The 19,613-nt window shown below is 43.6% G+C and overlaps 2 protein-coding genes across 3 annotated transcripts in view; one reads left to right on the forward strand and one right to left on the reverse strand.

Moving 5' to 3' along the window:
- NSMCE2 (NSE2 SUMO ligase component of SMC5/6 complex) overlaps positions 1 to 5,946 on the reverse strand; it is a 696,967-nt gene extending 691,021 nt beyond the window's left edge. The window contains exons 1-2 of the mRNA XM_078686783.1: positions 5,806 to 5,946; positions 2,528 to 2,613 (exon numbers count right to left, since the gene is read on the reverse strand). The gene's annotated coding sequence lies outside the window, so the exon portion shown is untranslated. The remainder of the gene's footprint in view (positions 1 to 2,527; positions 2,614 to 5,805) is intronic.
- Positions 5,947 to 6,273: 327 nt separating this feature from the next.
- WASHC5 (WASH complex subunit 5) overlaps positions 6,274 to 19,613 on the forward strand; it is a 415,933-nt gene continuing 402,593 nt past the window's right edge. Inside the window, exons 1-2 of one of the 2 annotated variants that reach the window (XM_078686782.1) lie at positions 6,337 to 6,513; positions 18,893 to 18,956. The gene's annotated coding sequence lies outside the window, so the exon portion shown is untranslated. Of the gene's footprint in view, positions 6,514 to 18,892; positions 18,957 to 19,613 lie in introns of both variants that reach the window. The other variant, XM_078686781.1, reaches the window with a different exon arrangement.

Consider the following 19,613-nt stretch of genomic DNA (forward strand, 5'->3'; position numbering starts at 1 on the left):
ACAAATGTTGTCATTTACAATGCCAATAGCTCAAACTTTTCCAAAGGTGAAACCGTTGCATTGTAAATGCTTGTTGAGGATTCTCTCCTATCATACCCTAGAGAAATCGCCCGACTGAATCCCTTGGCGTGGGAAACTGATGATGGCCCTTCTCCGTAAAAGAAATGCATAAGTGAGAATGATAGCTTTAGAACACCCTTCCACTAACACTGACACCCCCAACCATATATAGTCTTGGTTTTCCCTGGTTCTTTTTCTTTATTTTTAAGTGTTTCTATGTTTAACTCTCATGTGTTGTACATCAATTGGAAGCTGCTGAAGCTACCTTGACCTCTCCGGGGCCTTCTGAGGCTCTATACTCTTGCTGACTTTGCACTGCAGAACATAGATGCCTTGTTTCAATTGCATTCTGAGGCTGTATAAGTTATTCTTCTAACCTCCATAGCACTAAATACTTCTTACAGTTGTACATTTGCTTAACTGTATTCAAAGTTTGCGGCTTTGTATGCCATTATGTTCATTTAGGTAAACTAGGCTACACCAGAGGGAAGATGTTTTCTTTAACACCATTTTTCTGTACTTCTCCCATTGAGACACTATTGTCAACGATGTACTACTTGAGGTTTGATAAGTAAATATTGCAAAAAGGGGGTGGTGATGGACAGAGTATCTGAGTTAATCAGAACACTCCTACCCAGTCAACAGATCAGGGCTTGATCCATCACCGTTTTTTAGCTCACTGCACCATCCCAGTTCAGAACCTGGCTATATGCAAATTAGTCTGTCCCTGGCCCAGTGCATCATGGGAACAGGGCAGACCAAACTACAAAGCCAATTCTTCACTGGAAAGGAAACAAGCTTCCGGGGACCGGTTTCTGGCATTACAGCCGTCTTCGGCCCGGCTTGCTTGAATCCTGATGGTGCAATGAGCAAGGGACTCATGTCTGAGCATACCCTTCCACACTCATGGTGGCCAAAATAATTACAAAAAGGGGGTGGTGATGGACAGAGTATCTGAGTTAATCAGAACACTCCTACCCAGTCAACAGATCAGGGCTTGATCCATCACCGTTTTTTAGCTCACTGCACCATCCCAGTTCAGAACCTGGCTATATGCAAATTAGTCTGTCCCTGGCCCAGTGCATCATGGGAACAGGGCAGACCAAACTACAAAGCCAATTCTTCACTGGAAAGGAAACAAGCTTCCGGGGACCGGTTTCTGGCATTACAGCCGTCTTCGGCCCGGCTTGCTTGAATCCTGATGGTGCAATGAGCAAGGGACTCATGTCTGAGCATACCCTTCCACACTCATGGTGGCCAAAATAATTACAAAAAGGGGGTGGTGATGGACAGAGTATCTGAGTTAATCAGAACACTCCTACCCAGTCAACAGATCAGGGCTTGATCCATCACCGTTTTTTAGCTCACTTCCCAGTGTAAGAATTGGCTTTTGTAGTCTGGTCTGCCCTGTTCCCATGATGCACTGGGCCAGGGACAGACTAATTTGCATACAGCCAGGTTCTGAAACTGGGATGGTGCAATGAGCTAAAAAACGGTGTTGGATCTAGCCCTGATCTCTTGACTGGGTGAGAGTACTCTGCTTAATTCAGAGACTCTGTCCATCACCACCCCTTGTTGTAAATAAGTAAATATTGCATGCACGGCATACACTGATCAATGCCCTGTTTATTTACGCCGCTTTCCGACCAGCTTATACCGCAAAAGATGATTATGTACAATTGTTTATAACAACAAAGCATCCTGTTTTTTTCCTCAATAAACAGATTTGAAAAATAAAAAATAAATACTTATAATGAAGAAGGCACTGTGAGGAAATTTTGAGTCAATGTGGTATAATCGGTCTTAAAAGTCAACACTGCATGAGAACTCCTTCAGGACTATGTGGCACACTACCAAACTGACCGACCCTTTAGATCCAGTATTCCAAAAATGAAAGGAAAAGAATTCCTATGATGTAATATATAGCAGTACCCAGCAAATGTATCCTTTTGAATTATGAAACTCAACACAGGAAACAAACACCCAAACAGCAAAGGCCAAAATCAATGAGAAGTGAAAATCTATTTTGGCTTTTGCTGTTGGTTGTTTTGTCCTCGCATGGAGTTTCATGAGATCTAAATTCTCAGTTGGGTCAATGACCTGGGAGGTGACAGTTTGGGGAACAATGACCAACTAAAAATGAAAAGTAGGTACACTCATTTTCTTCTTTGCTCATTAATATAAAGAACATCAGTTTCCCGAATGGTTGAATATCTGCTATCAAATTTAAAAGCTTTAAAACAAAATCTTATTGTGGTAGAAATTGTTATAATATAAATAATGTGACATTTGATATCTACAGCTTTTCTAAATAATATTAAGGTTTATTTAAAAAATATATATATATATTTGGGGCACTCAACAATGAAAATAGATTGTTCACATTATTTGTTAGTTAAAAGTTTCACTCTAATAACAGAACAACTTTTGGGAGTATAAAGCTCAGCGACTGCAACTATACCCTTACCTCTTGACCTCTATATTCCAGCTGGATGGAGACACAAAACCAAGGTAATTGGAAACGGCGAGACGTCTATGAAACAGACCACAACGCTGAAAGGAAATAAGACCGCATTAGTGACAGGAATTCGTACCAGAAATATATCACAGATAAAACAATGTGGAGATGTAAGAGGATTGGGCCCATCTCCCAAAGGCTCACCGCTAAGAGAAGAAAAGCCTGCATAGGAAATATCCCTAAACCGGTCACTGAAAGACACAAGAATCAAACACAAGAGTATACAAAGTCTTTTAAACCAAGAAACACACAGCAGTGTGTCCTCCAAAACAGCCCAGGTGTTCAATTTGAAACTGAAATGCTCAATTTCAGAGCCATCCAGAAAAGCCAGAAAGCAATAATAAGCTGGCTAAAGAAACAGCACTTTCCTTGATGTTTTGTGAAAGATAGCTGAGCACTTGGCTAAGACAACCAGCTGCTTTTATAATGTGATTATCAGGCCCAGTGAATGCAGCGTTGTGTTGAGACTCATCCAGTCATAATCAGTAGGGCTTTCTTTCCCCACTCTAGCCCGAGGTATGTCCCTATAGGAGGGAGTTCCTTACAAAGCAATTTGGATGAGTTCTTTCCCTAGACCACTGTTTGTACTAAGTTTCTTGTATCAGTTTTGTTACCTTGGCCATAAATTTGACTCCCCGGCATGACAGAATAGATGAGGCACCTTCTAGCCAACTTATCACCGCTTGTCTGCAGATGCGGATCTTTAGTGTGATAAAAATTGCCCGTAGATGCCTTCTTCTTAAAGCCAGTAAGGCCGGACACGCAGACAGCAAGTGCGTCAGTTATTAGTTGTTTTTTGAGTATGAGTGTCTGTATGGTTAGGTGGGGGGTATTACGTAGCGCATAGATGCATGAATGACTGACTCACTGTTTGCATGTGTTTTGAAGACAGCATGTGTGCAGGACTGTATGGGTGGATGAGTGTGTTTATGGGTGTGTTATTGAGTGAATGACTGTCTCAATAGTTTCTTTATGAGTAACTACATATGTTTTAATCTAGTTATGTGAGTATTGATGCATATAAGTGAGTATATGTGAGAGTGAGAGATTGGAAGAGTTCCTGTTTAAATAAGTATGTGTTTCTATAAGTGATTGTTTAAGAGAGTAAGTATGTGTAAGTTTCCGTAGAAGTAAGTGTGGTAGTGTGTGTATAGCTGTATATGCAAATAAATGGATGTTTGATAGTTTATTTGTATGTGTGAGTATGTGTGTGAGTAACTCTATGGATGACTGTCGGTGTGTAACAGGATGTATAGGTGTATCAGTACATGAGTGAGTACATGTATGAGTGACTATATAGAACTGTTGGTGAATGAGTGGATGTGTATATAGATGGTGGAATTACTGAATAGGTTGTTGTAACTGGTATTGGTATCTCCATTTTTTTGAAAATGATAGTTTCTATTTTTGAATGTGTGTATCAACAGTTATATTATGCTGAGGAGGTCTGCCACTCTTTCACAAGGATGGTGTCATCAGTGATGTCATCCTTGATGTCATGAGTGATGTCACTGACCATGTCATGAGTGATGTAATATGTGAAGTCATCAACAGAGCATTGCGGGCGCGCGAGTTATAGTTAGCTGAACTAACTATAACGGGGGAATTTCAATGGTTTTGTATGAGTGAAATGTCCAGCTAACTATAACATATGTGGAACCTATGGTTTTTTCATTGTCAAGGAGTGAATAAACTGCCGTCCAAACACCAGCTTGACCTCGGGCTCCAGTTGGATTAAGGCACAAGTAGGCGGGCTCAGTTATGACCCAGGAACGCAGTGTGGCACTTGCTGGACAGCAAAGTCGCCGGTGAAGAAGTCCCTGACTTGGCTCTGTTCCGGGTGGTAAGGGTAACAACCCACTCAAGAGTTATATGGGTGCTAAGGTTCTCCATGTTAAAAAATCTTTTCTTCGTGTAGAAAAAAACATTTTAAAAAGGTGGTGCCTTTTAATGAAGGTTCTTGCTGTTTATAATGTGCAACAGTACCCTTCTTACAGCTGTGCACTCTCGAAAAAGCAATGACAATGCCGAAAACAAAATTCAAAAACCTTTCTTGGAGAATACATGGAAAGTTCTAACTGTTGTTGTTTTCCAGGCATAATAAGGTACAGTTTTGTCAGTGTCAGAAATTCATAACATTTTACCAGGAAGAGAAATTCTCCAGACATAGTTCCATGCATGTATTTGTTATTTGGACCCAATTAAGCTGTGGGCTTTGGGCACTGGTTTAGGTCTCTGGCGCCTCGTGATGCAGGGTGTTTACCTCAGCTCCCAGTGATGGAGCCCCGGGTGCACATAAGCAAATGAGCTGTCAGCGCCTCCGCGGTGCCCCAGATGCTTCTTCACAAGTAATTTTTTTACTACATTGGCGCTTGGAATTATGCTCTGTGGTTCTGTGTATGTGGCTCTGTTCATGTGACTGTGTGTGTGTGTGTGTGTGTGAGACTGTGTGTGTGTGTGTGGCTGTGTGTGTGGCTGTGTGTGTGTGGCTCTCTGTGTGTGAAAATGCAATAGGGCTCGCATTTGCGAGAGATTAAGCTATTGGCATTGTAAATGACAATGCCATTTATTTACTGTTTTCAAAACCAACACATAAATAAAAAGTCTGTCATTTGCAATGCCAATAGCTCTAACTGTTGCAAAGGCGAGACCGTTGCATTATAAAGGTTTGTTAAGATCTCTGCCAGTAGCCTATGAACATTGGTAAATTCACTAAAGCATATTTGTTGTAATCGCATTGGGCGTGACCAATATATTGAAAATGCACAATGTATCACTATATGTTCTTGTATTGACTCGAAGGATAACGCCACCCTATCGTCTGCCTCCATTGGTTGACCTGTTAGCCACCGCCCCGCCTCCCTGTAAGTTTAGGATCTGGTTGTGTCCCTGGTTGTCATCACATGTACTAAGCTAGTTATTACTCATACTAATTTTCAAACGTCGAGGGCGCTGAGCAATTAATCTGGCACACCTGAAGATAATACATTGAAACAGAATTAATAAGTATAGTGTCCTGACAACGTGGGCTGCGAGCCAATCTTCTCTAGGAAAGACGTGTAACTTCTTTACTTACTCGCAGGCAGAATACACATGGAATCAACAAACCATGTCAACATGTGGCGAAAAAACGTTTCTCCCTTAAGTTCCAACTCGTTGTCAAACTTTTATTATATACATGCCTAAACTTTTCTGTACGAAACACTTAAGTCACGGAGGGCACCTACCGATATGGCAGGGATCCTATAAGCCTACCCTCCCGAATCGTGTGGGAGGTTCCGAGCGCTTGCCTTTTTCTTCCCGCCAGAAGGTCCTAAACATCCAACTTCCTCGTACTACCGACTGTAACAATCATCAATCAAAACATGACGGGAAAAGGGATAAAAGACAGGCTTAAATGTACTGTCAGACAGCTACTAAAAGCACGCGTTTCTTTACGTCCCATTAAAACAAGTGAAAACGAAAGAAAAAAAACGAAACCGCCCACAAACAAGACGGTCCCACCAATTAAGGTCGCAGCTGCTGCACCGGAAGAGACATCACTGCTCCGGAAGACATTACCCAGCCGCACGTGAGCCGGAACTCCAGGCTGTGCGCGCGGAAATGCAGTCTGTGAGGTGAAGGAGGCGCGCGACTGGACTACCCTATTGAGAGTCGACTTCCTGGCATATGGGAGGATGCGCCACCTGCTGGAAAGAGACAGGAGCTGGACCAGCGCCGCTGCTTCATCGCCGCTGTCACGTGAGCAGCGGGTGACAGTGTTAAGGTCGCATCACGTGACAGCGGTGGGGTATCTTGCTGCTTGTCATTTCCAGTCCTGGTGTGCCCCGGGAGCTGGAAGAATTGCGCAAAGAGTGCATTCTTTTGGGAAACAGAGAGATGGATGAAGGGCTGACGGTTACGAGGACACCAGGCTTCTGATGATGATGTAAACTGTAAGTGTGTTGGATATTTGTCTCTTTGCCAAGACCATAATGGAGTTGCGGGTAGCAAATTTGGGGAATTTTGAGCATTTCATAATCAAAATCTTGCTGCTCCAAAATGTGCCTCTGGCAATTATCTCCTGACGTAAATAGTCCTGTTAGATCTGCAGTGGCCTGCCAGGTGAGGACAAGGGTATGCAGTCCGGAAACACTGCATCAACAAGACAAAGTCACGCTGGTAGGCGTATTGGAACTAGCCTGCACTGTTGTGGCCTCTGACTGGGGGTGGGCAGTCCTTTAATTTTTCGTAACGCGACCATTCTGACATTTCCCGCTGAGCGACAAACGAGGTACTGCTTGTAGGACTGGATGGGATCATAAGGACCAGGGCTTTATAGGTGTGATGAAAAAACTGCTTGGAGGGGGGCCTCTCAAGGGGCGTGGCCGTTGTAATTTAGTGCATGGCTTAAAAACATCTAAGCTAAAAATCTGTGCTTAGCAATGTTGTTTTGCCCTACCGGTATTTTGCTGTTTCTATCATTGTATCTAGATATGTAGTGCAACAAGTAACATACCTACAACAATCCAGGACTATTGACTTTTTCAATGGTTGTCAGTTGCAGAAGAAAACAAGTATTGGAAATGGAGTAGGTCTCTTATTAGCTTGATTTAGAGCTATTGGCGTTGTCAATGACAATGTTTTTACCTATGTTACGCAGTGTATATATGTGGTGTGTGGTGGAATTATGTGGGTTGTTTTGGAATTGTTAGTTGTAGAATTGTGTGGTGTGTGAAGTGGATGATGATGATGACAGTTGAATGTAACCTTTAAAATTGGCATTTCAGCTAAGAATAGCTGGAAAGGGGCTCTAGTGTATCGTACCCTAGGCCCTTGTACAAAATTCTCGAGTTCTCTGGTGGAAGCACTGGCCCCACATGTCAACACGGGCAGAGACTTTCTATTGTTAGGGGACTTTAACATCCTTAGTGAGTTGAAGGACAATGCAGATACTCAGTCCATAGTGACAGATCTCTCACTATTGGGTCTAATACAGCATAACATCGGGCCTACCCACCAGGCGGGACATACCTTGGACCTAGTTCTCTCCAATTCACCTGCGATTGTGTGTCACCCGCCGAAACAGGTTAATTGGACAGATCACTTTATCCTGGAATTTACTATGCCTAATCTGGGTAAACCCCTTAGTCATCCAGTGCCGTTACCAGTGAAGCGGAGACAATGGCACAAAATATCTCAGGAGGTTTTTAAGGAAACTTTTGTAGCACCCAATTTGTCGCCCACCGAAAACATTGAGGTGGCTTTATCCAAATATGAGCGGGCCATCCACATAGCTGTGGAACAAATTGCCCCTAGTAAATCGTTTAGATCTCGGCCAGCTAGAAAACAGGAAGTTTGGTTTTCAGAGGATCTGCGGTCTCTTAAACGAGGCGCTAGGAAGCTCGAGAAGGCCAGGAGATCGTCGCATCTGGAAGCGGATGGAACTCGCTACCAGATTGCGCTGAACTTCTATCATAAAGCTATTAGAGCAGCCCGCAAGAATCATATTGCCTTACAACTTTCAGCTGCAGGCGATGCTCCTAAAGTATTATATCACATCCTACAGACTTTTATAAGACCAGTTGCCTGTGAGAGCACGGACATATCGTCTCAACAATTATGCGACGATATCTCATGCCTTTTTACTGAGAAAATTGATAAAATCTATGAAAACATTATGGCTTCCAATTTGCCTATAGATGTGTCCATAGCATCTTCCCAGGCTATGGAAGGAGCAAACACTGGCACGCTTTTTAAGTTTCCTGATATCTCCCTGAAGGAGGTGGAGGACCTGGTTAGCCAGATTAAAAGTGGATGTTCGTCGGACCAGATTCCAGCCAGAATCATGCCGGTGGTGGGCAAGGTGCTCGGTCCTGAGATCCAGGGCCTTGTCAACCTCTCGCTTGCAAAGGGCTGTGTCCCATGTGAAAGGAAAAAGGCCCTGGTGAGACCTATCCGGAAAAATACCTCTGTCCCGTGGTCAGATCTGTCTAATCTTAGACCTCTTTCCCTGCTCCCCTTTTTGAGCAAACTCACCGAAAAGCATGTGAATAAACATCTTTCAAACTTCATTGAACAATCTGGGAGCCTGGACTATTCTCAGTCCGGTTTTAGGCCAAACTATAATACCGAATCGTCCCTGCTGTCGGTAACAGAATCTCCGCATGTACCAGGACAGGGGTGTTTCTGTAGTCCTGGGGCTGTTGGATTTATCGGCAGCGTTCAATACTATATCACATAACATCTTGATCGGACGCTTAGCAGAGATTGGACTGAAGAATATGGCACTGGCGTGGCTGAGGAGCTTTCTTTCTGAACGCACACAATGTGTAAACATGGGGGCGTATCGATCAGCAGAGGTTAAGCTCACCAAGGGGGTACCACAGGGCTCATGTTTGAGCCCTACCCTTTTTAACATCTATGTGGCCCCCTTGGCTAGGATCTTGAGAGCTTTCGGTTTCAGCCCAGTGTCATATGCTGACGATACTCAGCTTCTTTTTCCGTTCAAATCTCTTACTTCGGAGGTTAAACAATCTTTCTCCGAAGGTATGAAGGCGGTCTCCCAGTGGATGTCCTCTAATTTTCTTCAATGCAATGTTGGTAAGACAGAGGTCATGCTTTTTGGTGAGGCAAAGATGTTATGGGCACCAGATTGGTGGCCGTCAGACCGAGGTCCGGTTCCCAAACCAAACCAAGTGGTGAAGAATCTTGGGGTCCGCCTGGATCAGAAATTATCTTTAAAACAGCATGCTAATGTTATAGTAGGATCCTGTTTCCATGTGATAGGGCTCCTCCGTAAGGTATTCCCACTACTCCCTGACTCCACCATTAAAACATTGGTGCAGGCTCTGGTGCTTAGTCGGCTTGACTATTGCAATGGACTATTGGCATCAGCCCATGAAGAAGTAGTGGACAAACGTCAAGTGGTGCAGAACACCGCTGCTAGATTGGTCCTCAATGCACCGCCCAGAGCCCCTCCAAACCCCTTTTGAAAAAACTCCATTGGCTGTCTGTCCGCCAAAGAGTGAAGTTTAAGATCTGTTGTGTGGTCCATAAGCGTTTACATGGACTCGGACCCTCTTATCTGGCAGATAAATTGGTCCTGTATGCTCCTGCCCATACCCTTAGGTCAAGTAACCAGTTCCTTCTCCGTGTGCCCACGATCAGAAAGGTTAGGCAGGGTGGTAAAGCCCTGTCAGTGGTTGGCCCTTCACTATGGAATAAGCTCCCTCTTCTGCTAAGACAGTGTTTAGATCATCTGACCTTTAGAAAGAGGTTGAAAACCTTCTTATTCCAGGCTTATCCCTGTTTTGAATTCTTTTGATTAGGATCTCTTTATTGGATTGGCAGCTCTCCCCCATTGCTACTGGTGTTTTTCTGGGCGCAGAGATACTCCTTCGGGAGTGGATTCAAGTGCGTTATAAACCCGCAAATAAATAAATAAATAAACCTGCAGTATTGTGAGATTGTGCTACGGATACAACATCAAAGTGACAAGGAGCCTACATATGCAGTAAAAATCAATGGGTTTGATGTGAAAATGTTGATTTATTCTGGTGCAAATATTTCTCTTGTGCCCAAAGATTTTTATGAACAGAATTTGCAGTGGCCTGCCAGCTGAGCTATGGTTAAACTATTTAAACCAGACACCAGACCTTTGGCATATGGGGGGTACCAGCTAAAACTTGCTGGCTATTTTCAAGGGGAGTTGGAATACAAGAATAGACTCACTGTAGTGAAGATGTATGTGTCTTGCAAATGTGATAGCATTATCAGCTGGTTTCATCAAAGAGATATGGGATTAATAATGGCACCCAAATAGTGTCCCTCTCATAATTTTGAGAGGTACATTTCCAGTCAACACTGTTCTTACAAAAGAGCAACATTAATTTATAACAAAGAAACATCAAGATCTTCTGGCTATGTTTTGTGATAGATTCGGGTGTGTATCCATGTATGTGCACAAATTGCACTTAAAGACGTTTCCTGTCTTGTTGCATCTAAAATGCGGGGAGTTCCCATTGTGGCTAAACAAGCCATGTTGGAAAAGTTAAAGAAGGAAGACATTATTGTGGAGGTAGAAACTATGGAATGGGTCTCTCCAGTAGTTTTGGCTTGCAAAGTCTCTGAAGAATTTAGATTGTGCATTGCTTTAAGAGGTTTGAGTAACGCTTGACAGGCAGCCCCTACCTAATATATCCACAATGATATCTCAGCTTAAAGCGGCATTTGTGTTTTCCACATTGGACCTCAGATCTGCCTACCATCAGGTCAGACTTCATGAAACATCAATGAACTGACCCTCGTTAATCACTCCACTTGGAGTGTTTAGATTGACTAGGATGCCGTTTGATGTCATGTCTGCAACATCAGTTTTCTAGAGGGTGGAGGGTGTGTTGGATAGTATGTCATGTGTAAAAATGTATATCATGTGTTGAAAAGTGGATTATTAGTAGTGGCAGATATGCATTTACAAAAAAATTACAAGGAGGGACAGAGAGCAGATAAAGGTCCAGCGCACGCACCCCCAGGAATGTAGGTATGCGTGAAGGTGTGCAGTTCCTGTAGGAAGGTCGGTCGGTCAGGGCATGCCTGAAGGATCAAGTCAGAGGGATCAGTTCCTTCAGGAGCAAGAGCCCTCACACACCCCACAGTGTGTCATGCTTCATGGCAGTTCGGGCTGGACTGTTCCCATTGAGTGCAGGGTCAAGACTGATTTGCATATGGCTGGGTCCAAACTGGACGGGCATGGTGAGCAAAAAACTATGGATTTAAGCCCAGATCTCTGTACTGGGGTGAATGTGTCACATTGTTCTGCATTCTGTCCATCAATTGTTCTTTTTTCATTTGTCACCCCGAGTGGGACTGGTATGCCCAGACATGAGTCCCGTGCTCTCCATGTCACTGGAGTCGAGCTATCCTGGCTGATGAGGACTGAAAGCCCAAAACCGGTCCTAGGATGCTTGTTTCCAGTCCAGGGAGGACCTTGCCTGGCAGTTCAGGCTGGACTGTTCCCATTGGGTGCAGGGTCAAGACTGATTTGCATATGGCAGGGTCAAAACTTGAATGGCATGATGAGCAAAAACACGATGGATTTAGTCCCAGATCTCTGTACTGGGGTGAATTTGTGGTATTGTTCTGCATGCTGTCCATAAATAGTTCTTTTTGTCTTCATGCTTCATCATAGGGCAGCTCCTTGTTGGGCCAGCGCTGCAATGCTCAACGGGCCCCGCAGGGGGCTCTTTGCTGGAGTTATTTTAAACTGCCGTAGTGAAGTATGAGTGTGAAGGTGAGGGTGCAGTGAATGAGTAGAGTGGTGAGTTTAAAAATAACTCGTAGGGAATTATAAGTCAAATTTGTAACATATAAGACCCTAGGTCATGTTAAAAACAAATCTAGGCCAGAGTGGATATATTGGTCCACATTGATCCACATGTTTCTTGCAGGTAAAGTCATAAAAGCATGCATTTACCACTGGCAATAATACCACTAACATGATATAGGGCTCAGAACAGGTCTTGGAAAATTATTCCCATGCTCAACTCTTCGTAGTTTGGCTGCTAGCAGGCAGGCTTAACTTCAAAGACAGTTATATAAAGCATTTAGAAACACAAATTCAGTAAATAATTAAGCAATAACAATCCAACACTAATTTATAAAAATAGAAAATATGTTTATCTCTAAATGACACAAAAACGGGTAAAGATCCACTGTAGGGAACCAGAGATGTGAATTTTTAAAGATTAGACACGTTGTAGTGCTTAAAAATCAACAGGTCCACTTTTGACATTTGGTTGCTTCTGACCGGGACAAATTCACACTTAGCAACTTTTCTGGAAGATTTCTCACCAGACTCGTGCAGCCTCCTCCAGCAGCCTTAATTCCATTACAATTCCTTCCTGAAGTTCCTCTTGTGTGTCCAAAGTATCCAAAACACAATCCAAGGGTCTGGAATCTCCAAGAGGGTCCTTGAAAGTTTGGGACTTCCATTACCACAATCCACTTGGACAACACCCTTACAAATCCACTTGTAGTACTCCAGGCTAAGGATTATTTGTGGTTATGGTCCAGGTGAGCTCTGTTAACATGTAGCTTGCTTGCAGGTAGTCCACTCTTTAGTCCTTTTGAAGCAGGTTTGATCCACAGGGTTGTAGTTTCAGTTGGTCCAAGAGGCACAATCTTCAGAGTGCAGGTCCTGGTTAATGCACATCAAACTCCTCAGCATGGACCCTTCTTGCTCTCTTAGTTTTCAAGCAGCAGATCTGAGAGGCACTGCCCCTCTCAGATACTTATTCAGTGTTCTTTGGGGTCAAGCAGGAAGGCACTCCTGTCCAATGAGCTGCAGGGCAACGCCCCAGAACATGACCACTTCCGCCAAAGTGTAGCACAATGAGTATCCCAAAAAGCACTATTCCTCCAAAATTCAACACGTCGGATTTTTCAGCAGGGCGAGAAGAGCTAGCTAAACACACCCCCAGGATGGCAAATCTCCATAGTCTTTCCTCCTTTCACGTACCCAAGAGAAACCTCCGCTCCACCGACCTCGCCCTCGCAGAGACCCCCTGCATCCGCAGAACCAGGGTAGGCGGAAGAGCTTTCTCCTACGTCGCAGCCAAAGCCTGGAATGAGCTCCCAGTCAACATCAGACGCTCCCCCACCCTGCACATCTTCAGGAAGAACCTCAAGACCTGTCTCTTCACCTGAACCGGCGCTGTACCCCCTCCCCTAGCCGCCTGCGCCTTGAGACCCTCACGGGTGAGTAGTGTGCTTTATAAACCCCTGATTGATATTCGCAATTTCACTAACCCCACATCATATAAAAGCCTTTTTATAAGGTTTTCCTTATAAGTACTTGACCCCCTTTCCCTGGGACACCTAGGGGAGACCCTGAGGGTACCTACCATGCCCAAACATTGTAGTTTAATAATTTGTAAGTGCCACAAACACCTAAGTCGAGTGTGGGCACACTTTGCATTTTTAAAAGCAGTACTGCAACACAGGGCTGCATTTAAACTGACCTCAGGCTCCAGCAGTGCACACATGCAGGTGCAGAAAAGGCTGCTGGCCTCTAAACTGCCCTGCCATATTGTATACTTGGGACTTAAAGGTAGTTTCAATCCGCCTGCCCTATTATGTACTAGGGCCTTATACGGGAGGTCATGCCAATCACAGGGGTACCCTAAACCATAGTTTAACCATGTGTATGTAGGTGTTTTCACTGTTGTCTAATTGTCTCTTTCTGCACAGCACTGGACCCTGGCCTGGTTAGGCAGAGCCCAGGGTCAGTCAGAGTCAGTTACCACCCGTACCAGTCAGCAAAAAATTGGGGGGAGCCCAGGGCACAAGATGACTTTGCAGCATCCAAATAATTTGTTGAATTTTGGTTCCTATCTTTAAGAACATGTATTTCATCTGAGGAGTGTGCTGGAAAGATTCAGGCAAAGAGGTCCAAGGATGGGGACTTAGTAAATATTTTGTGTATTGGTGAACTTAATAATACGTTACACAATTTGCTAGAGGCACTTTACATTTGAGAAAGCTGTTGAAAAAGGTTGTTTCCTTTGTGTGGTCCTCCCTATGTGATATTGAGTTTCAGGATGTAAAAAAATATTTAACCAGTGCAATTCATTGATTCTGAATGGTCAGGTGCTGAGCTACTTTGTTACTGAGGAAGAAGCTCTTTGTATTGATTTGGCTTTTAAAAAAACGAAAGCAAGTTCTGTGGGGGAGTACTTTTATATTGAAAAGGCAATAATAAACCACAGAAGGATGTTTTTGAGAACAAAGGGCTTGAAGCCATTTATCTTATCTGCAAGTGGGTTTTGTCTTTACCGGAATTGTCTTTTAGGTAATGATTTTATTATGGGTGTAAAAAATTGTGTGGAAGACTGTCTTTCTAGGTTGGTCTGAGCAGAAAATTAGTGGAATGAAGATATTGTGGAGGATGCATGGGACTTAAGTGACTACCATGTTTGTGAGATCACTGATTGTACCATAAATGAGGAAGAATGCAAGAGTTATGTTTCTGCAATGTTTCAGAAACATTTTGTGCTCATTAATGAGAGCTGGAAATCCAAACAAGTGATTGGTGCTGAGTGCAGAACGTTTTGTTAGGCGAGCAATGAATTGTCTTTACATCAGCTGCTGTGGAGGGAAACAAAACTGATTCTTCCAAGTTCTGTCAGGTGTTTACATTTTGCACACCAACGCCATCTGTGCATCAGTAACACTGGAGAGAGTCATATTACACTTCTGGTGGCCAGGCTTAGATGTTCAGTTGGGATGGTTTGTTATGCATTGTTTAGTGTGTCATAGTAATAAGGTGTTTAAAATCAGAGTACAACTCATGGTAATTATGAAGCTTCCGGGAAAATCATGGAAAGAAGGTGCTTTGGATATACAAGGGCCTGTAACCGATAGAACAGGACAATTTATGTTTTTGTCATGGTCGATATATACTCTTGTCCAAACGCAACAGTGCAATATACCTAGCACCTTGTAAGCAGGGTACCATGGTATTGTGCATTTGATAATATTGGTTCAGAAAGAGAAAGTCCATTGCTGGCGAACTGGAGGAGTGGAGAGCAAAGAGGCAGACTCTCTCACTCCCCAGCCTGCGAGACCTACTGCATTGCAAATGCTTGTTCTGGACTTGATGTAGCTTTCGCCTGACTCTGCCGTGGACCGGATCAGGCAAAGTGTTGTTGCATTGCCCAGCAGGTTGACACCCTAGACTGGGACTTTAAAGAAAGCAGAGGTACATCTTCTGGTTTCAGCAGAACATCGAAGCAAGCAGCTGCACATCAGGGCCAGGTGAAAGTGACATCAAGTCCCAAAAGTATGCTGGGAAAAACATCAGGCCTGCCCTTAAATTACTGCAGAAGAAATGTAGATGTTACATGCACAGCAAATGAAACGGCAGGCTCCCACAAAACAGAACTCATAAGTTAAAATAAAAGCCAAATATGCCTTACGACTCTTCAAGTATTAAAAAAGAAACCAGTCCTAAAGATTTGTATTATTTTTATAGGATTAGTAACTCATTTAAAGCAGTTTTTCACCACTCAGATTTGCACATTCTGGTCATTTTGTGTGATGCACCTCAAACAGTGCTTCAACCCTACAAATGCTTCTACTGCATACGCAAAAATATTTACTTATGAGTGACAACCTTATTTTTCTTCAAAATGTGTTTGTGTGTTTGGTTTCCTGGAAGATCATTGTTACCAGGTATATGTCAGTCCCACACTGGATTGTGTTCTAAATTACACTGAAGCTGGACGATTTGTTTTTTGGTACATTGTTAATATTAACTGTCATCAGTTGCATGAGAGGTCAATATGTACATTAGGCCCCTCTATAATAAATGAAGTTCTGTTATGATCAGTCCTCAGGGGGACAGCAGCGAGGCTGAAACCACTTAGTTGCTCAAACCACTTAGTAGAAAGCTGACGTGTGCTCAAATACACAGTTCCAGTGGGCGGAAGTGAAAGAGTGGGTGGCACAGCTGAGGCAGTGGGCAATGCGCCAAGCACGTGCAAGGACAGGAGATGCTCTTGTAGTGTATTGGTGTCTTTAGAAGTATCGGAAGGGCTGTTGGGTGCTCACGACATTTACATTTAGCCCTTCAAAGATTTGAAGCTCTTGCATATGAATTCTCCTCATATGCCAATATTCTACAGTAATGGAGGGTCTATGACGGGCGAGGGTTTTGATGTCATGCTCATTTACAGCTTCGATTGTAAACAAGCAGTTTCTAATGTTTTAAAAGTACTGCTTTTAATGCCTAGACTTACCTCTCGGGACTGAAAGCCGTGGAACATCAGAAACAATAGACTCTATTTGACGATCGTCGGTACCTGTTGAAAAACAAGCTGCGGTACGAGACTCCTGGGCTGCGGTCGGGGAGCCGGATTAGAGCACAGGACGCGGCAGCAGCAGAGGGCGAGCTCGCTGTCTGGTGAAGTGGTGAGCAGCCAGCGGAATCAACCCATTGACCTACCCAGCACCTACCGGATCACACGCTGAGGGCCCCGGCTGAATAAAGCAAGCCGCGAGCGTGCACATCAGCGTGAGCGAAAGTGAAAGCGCGGGGGAGCGCGAAAACAGACGCTGCTAACACCGCCGTACACGCTCACAGCTCATGTCTTCAAAAGTGCGCGTTCACAGCGCATGTCTCCAATATGTTTCCATGTGTTTCCATGCTCGTGCACCTCTCCTGTCCCACTTCGCTAAGCTACCCGGCAACAATAAGTCTCGCTTACGCAGACAGCGCATAGCTCTGTATCGGTATGCGAGACCTAATAATAGTTAAATGTCTGTAAAAGCATGACATGCAAGGGTACTGAAAGCATTCTAGAAAGCCACACAAGCAGGACATACAGACTAAATGAGTTTACAAGTATAACTGTAGTCCTCAATTAAAAACAAAAAACAAAAGGTGTGGAGGGTCAAGGGGAACGTTTAACGACCTGTCTACTCACTCCCCATACTCATAATACATAACACTCAAGAGAGTAGACCAGGTCTAAGGCGTGGTGTGTATCTAAACTGATGACCGTGAGATAAATGGATGCGAGTCTAGGCAACTGAGTCACAGAGGTTTGTGTGAATCCCATCAGACCACCCAATTGGTGGATTTTCATCATATGGGGGTTGGTAAATACTCAGACTCTCCTGACCAAGTAGTGCCAGGATAACATCACAACTCTATGTGTGTTGTTCCTCAACAGAAAAAATGTGAATCAGGTACAGTGCTCAAATAATCGTGAAAAATAAAATTGACTACTAACTGTCAATACCCGGATATTGACCTTCAAATTCAGCGCGGCGGCGTTTGTTGTTTACATCTCTCGCCAGGACATGTCTCCCCATTGGAAAAAGGCCCTGTATATTTGCTTATACATAATTTTAAACTTGCTACTGTGGAGTTCTAGCGTCATAGCGGTCCCGTGTGACCAATTATGTATTATGAGTATGGGGAGTGAGTAGACAGGTCGTTAAACGTTCCCCTTGACCCTCCACACCTTTTGTTTTTTGTATTTAGAGCAGCTTCTTGTTGCGGGTCATCCTTTTATGTATACGCACTTTCGTATACATATACAGCTCACCCAACTTAATTGTGATGGCACCATGTACAGACCTAGCTTTATTTTTATTTTTATTTGTCTTAAAAATCAAAAGCTGACAACTACACTACACCAATTACATGACTGACTGACAAGATTTACAGTCATTGTCAACTACATGTATTTACTATAGATCGATAAGTGTAACCAATACTAGTCGTACTCATTGTTTCAACATACAGTGTTTTTTGGTTTCTGCAGTCTCAAGCACTGGCTACGGATTTCATAATCATTTACTATCACTGTCAAGACACTAATGTCTTTCAATCGGTATCAGGGTTCGTCACGTGGGTAAGCATTCACAGCGTTTAATATTATCAAAAACGAGAACCATGGCTCATTTGATGTGCGTGTGATTACTCTGTCCCGCTTTTCTCCTCTAAGTAGCGCGTGTTTTCCACCACCTAAAACACAGCGCTAAGCTCAAATCCATGGGATTCACAAGTAATCTTAGTGTTGACTTTTTCGCGACCCCATTGCCAATGCGCATGCGCAAGAGAACAGCGTTCTCCGACAGAGGCGTGCGCATATTTCAACTGTCAATACCCGGATATTGACCTTCAAATTCAGCGCGGCGGCGTTTGTTGTTTACATCTCTCGCCAGGACATGTCTCCCCATTGGGAAATGCCCTGTATATTTGCTTATACATAATTTTAAACTTGCTACTGTGGAGTTCTAGCGTCATAGCGGTCCCGTGTGACCAATTAACCTATCAGTGCTCTCTTATAAGGAGAGGGCGGGCGGTATACTTACTACCTCCACTTCCGCTCGGCCAACATGAGGGGCACCGACGGAGAGGTAAGAAGCGGGATGCCTTTGCTGTTCAAACCTGTCAGTGTGTCTGCTATTTATAGAAACTGTCCTGAAACTCTGGTGCACACGCCTCCTAAAACGAGGAGCATCTGTATAGAGTCCTTTTGATAAGTTCTTTTGGAAGGTGGGCAGATCGAATTTAGCAAGGTTTTCTATCATAAGTTTATATGTTTCATTTTAAGACTGTACATCTCAGATCAAGAGCATATTTACAACTGAAATCCTGATTAATAACGGTTATGATGGACTTAGAGATTTCCACCTTTGTGTAGATAATTGTGTGGTCTGATACTGTGATCTCCATCACACGTTTGATGGGTTATGTGTAGAGCAATTTGGCTGGGCATAGAGGATGTTATGCACTTACTGTGTCCTTTTTCTACACTGTAGAGCGGGGCCTCATTCTCCCGAGCGGTTGCCGGGTGAGGTGAGGTCGTCACCCACACAAAGATGGGTGAGTATCACCATGAGGAAATGCCTCTGTGTGATTAAGCTATTATGCTTTTTATTCAGTAATGCGGAATGAAAACTGTTCACGCATTGTGTGTTCCTTCTGAACGTAGTTTGAGTATTCATGTGGATGTACGCAGGTGACTTAGTCCTGTGTGGCTGTGTTATCTTTTATCTCCTGACAGGAAGAAGTCTTGATTCTCTTCCATCATTGAACGTTGGAGCGCAATGTTCCTGGTAGATATGTGACGTCTAACAAGTAAAGTAATTTTTTCCTGTTCCTCACATCACAATTACCCCCTTTGGTAGTAGCATTTCAACACAATAGGTCCTGAAGAAAGCCGGGGTAGTTCCCCAGATGGCTGAAACATGTCGACCACCATGTTAGCGCCACAAGGTAGTATCCAAGATTAACTACCGGGCGTGTTTTTAAACTTTTGACACTTAGATTTACAATTGGAAAGATCTCTCCAAATCTTAGTAGTCAATTTTATTTTTCACGATTATTTGAGCACTGTACCTGATTCACATTTTTTCTGTTGAGGAACAACACACATAGAGTTGTGATGTTATCCTGGCACTACTTGGTCAGGAGAGTTTTTGAGTATTTACCAACCCCCATAGGATGAAAATCCACCAATTGGGTGGTCTGATGGGATTC

This window comes from Lissotriton helveticus, chromosome 4_1 (assembly GCF_964261635.1).
Source record: "Lissotriton helveticus chromosome 4_1, aLisHel1.1, whole genome shotgun sequence".
Lineage (NCBI taxonomy): Eukaryota > Metazoa > Chordata > Amphibia > Caudata > Salamandridae > Lissotriton > Lissotriton helveticus.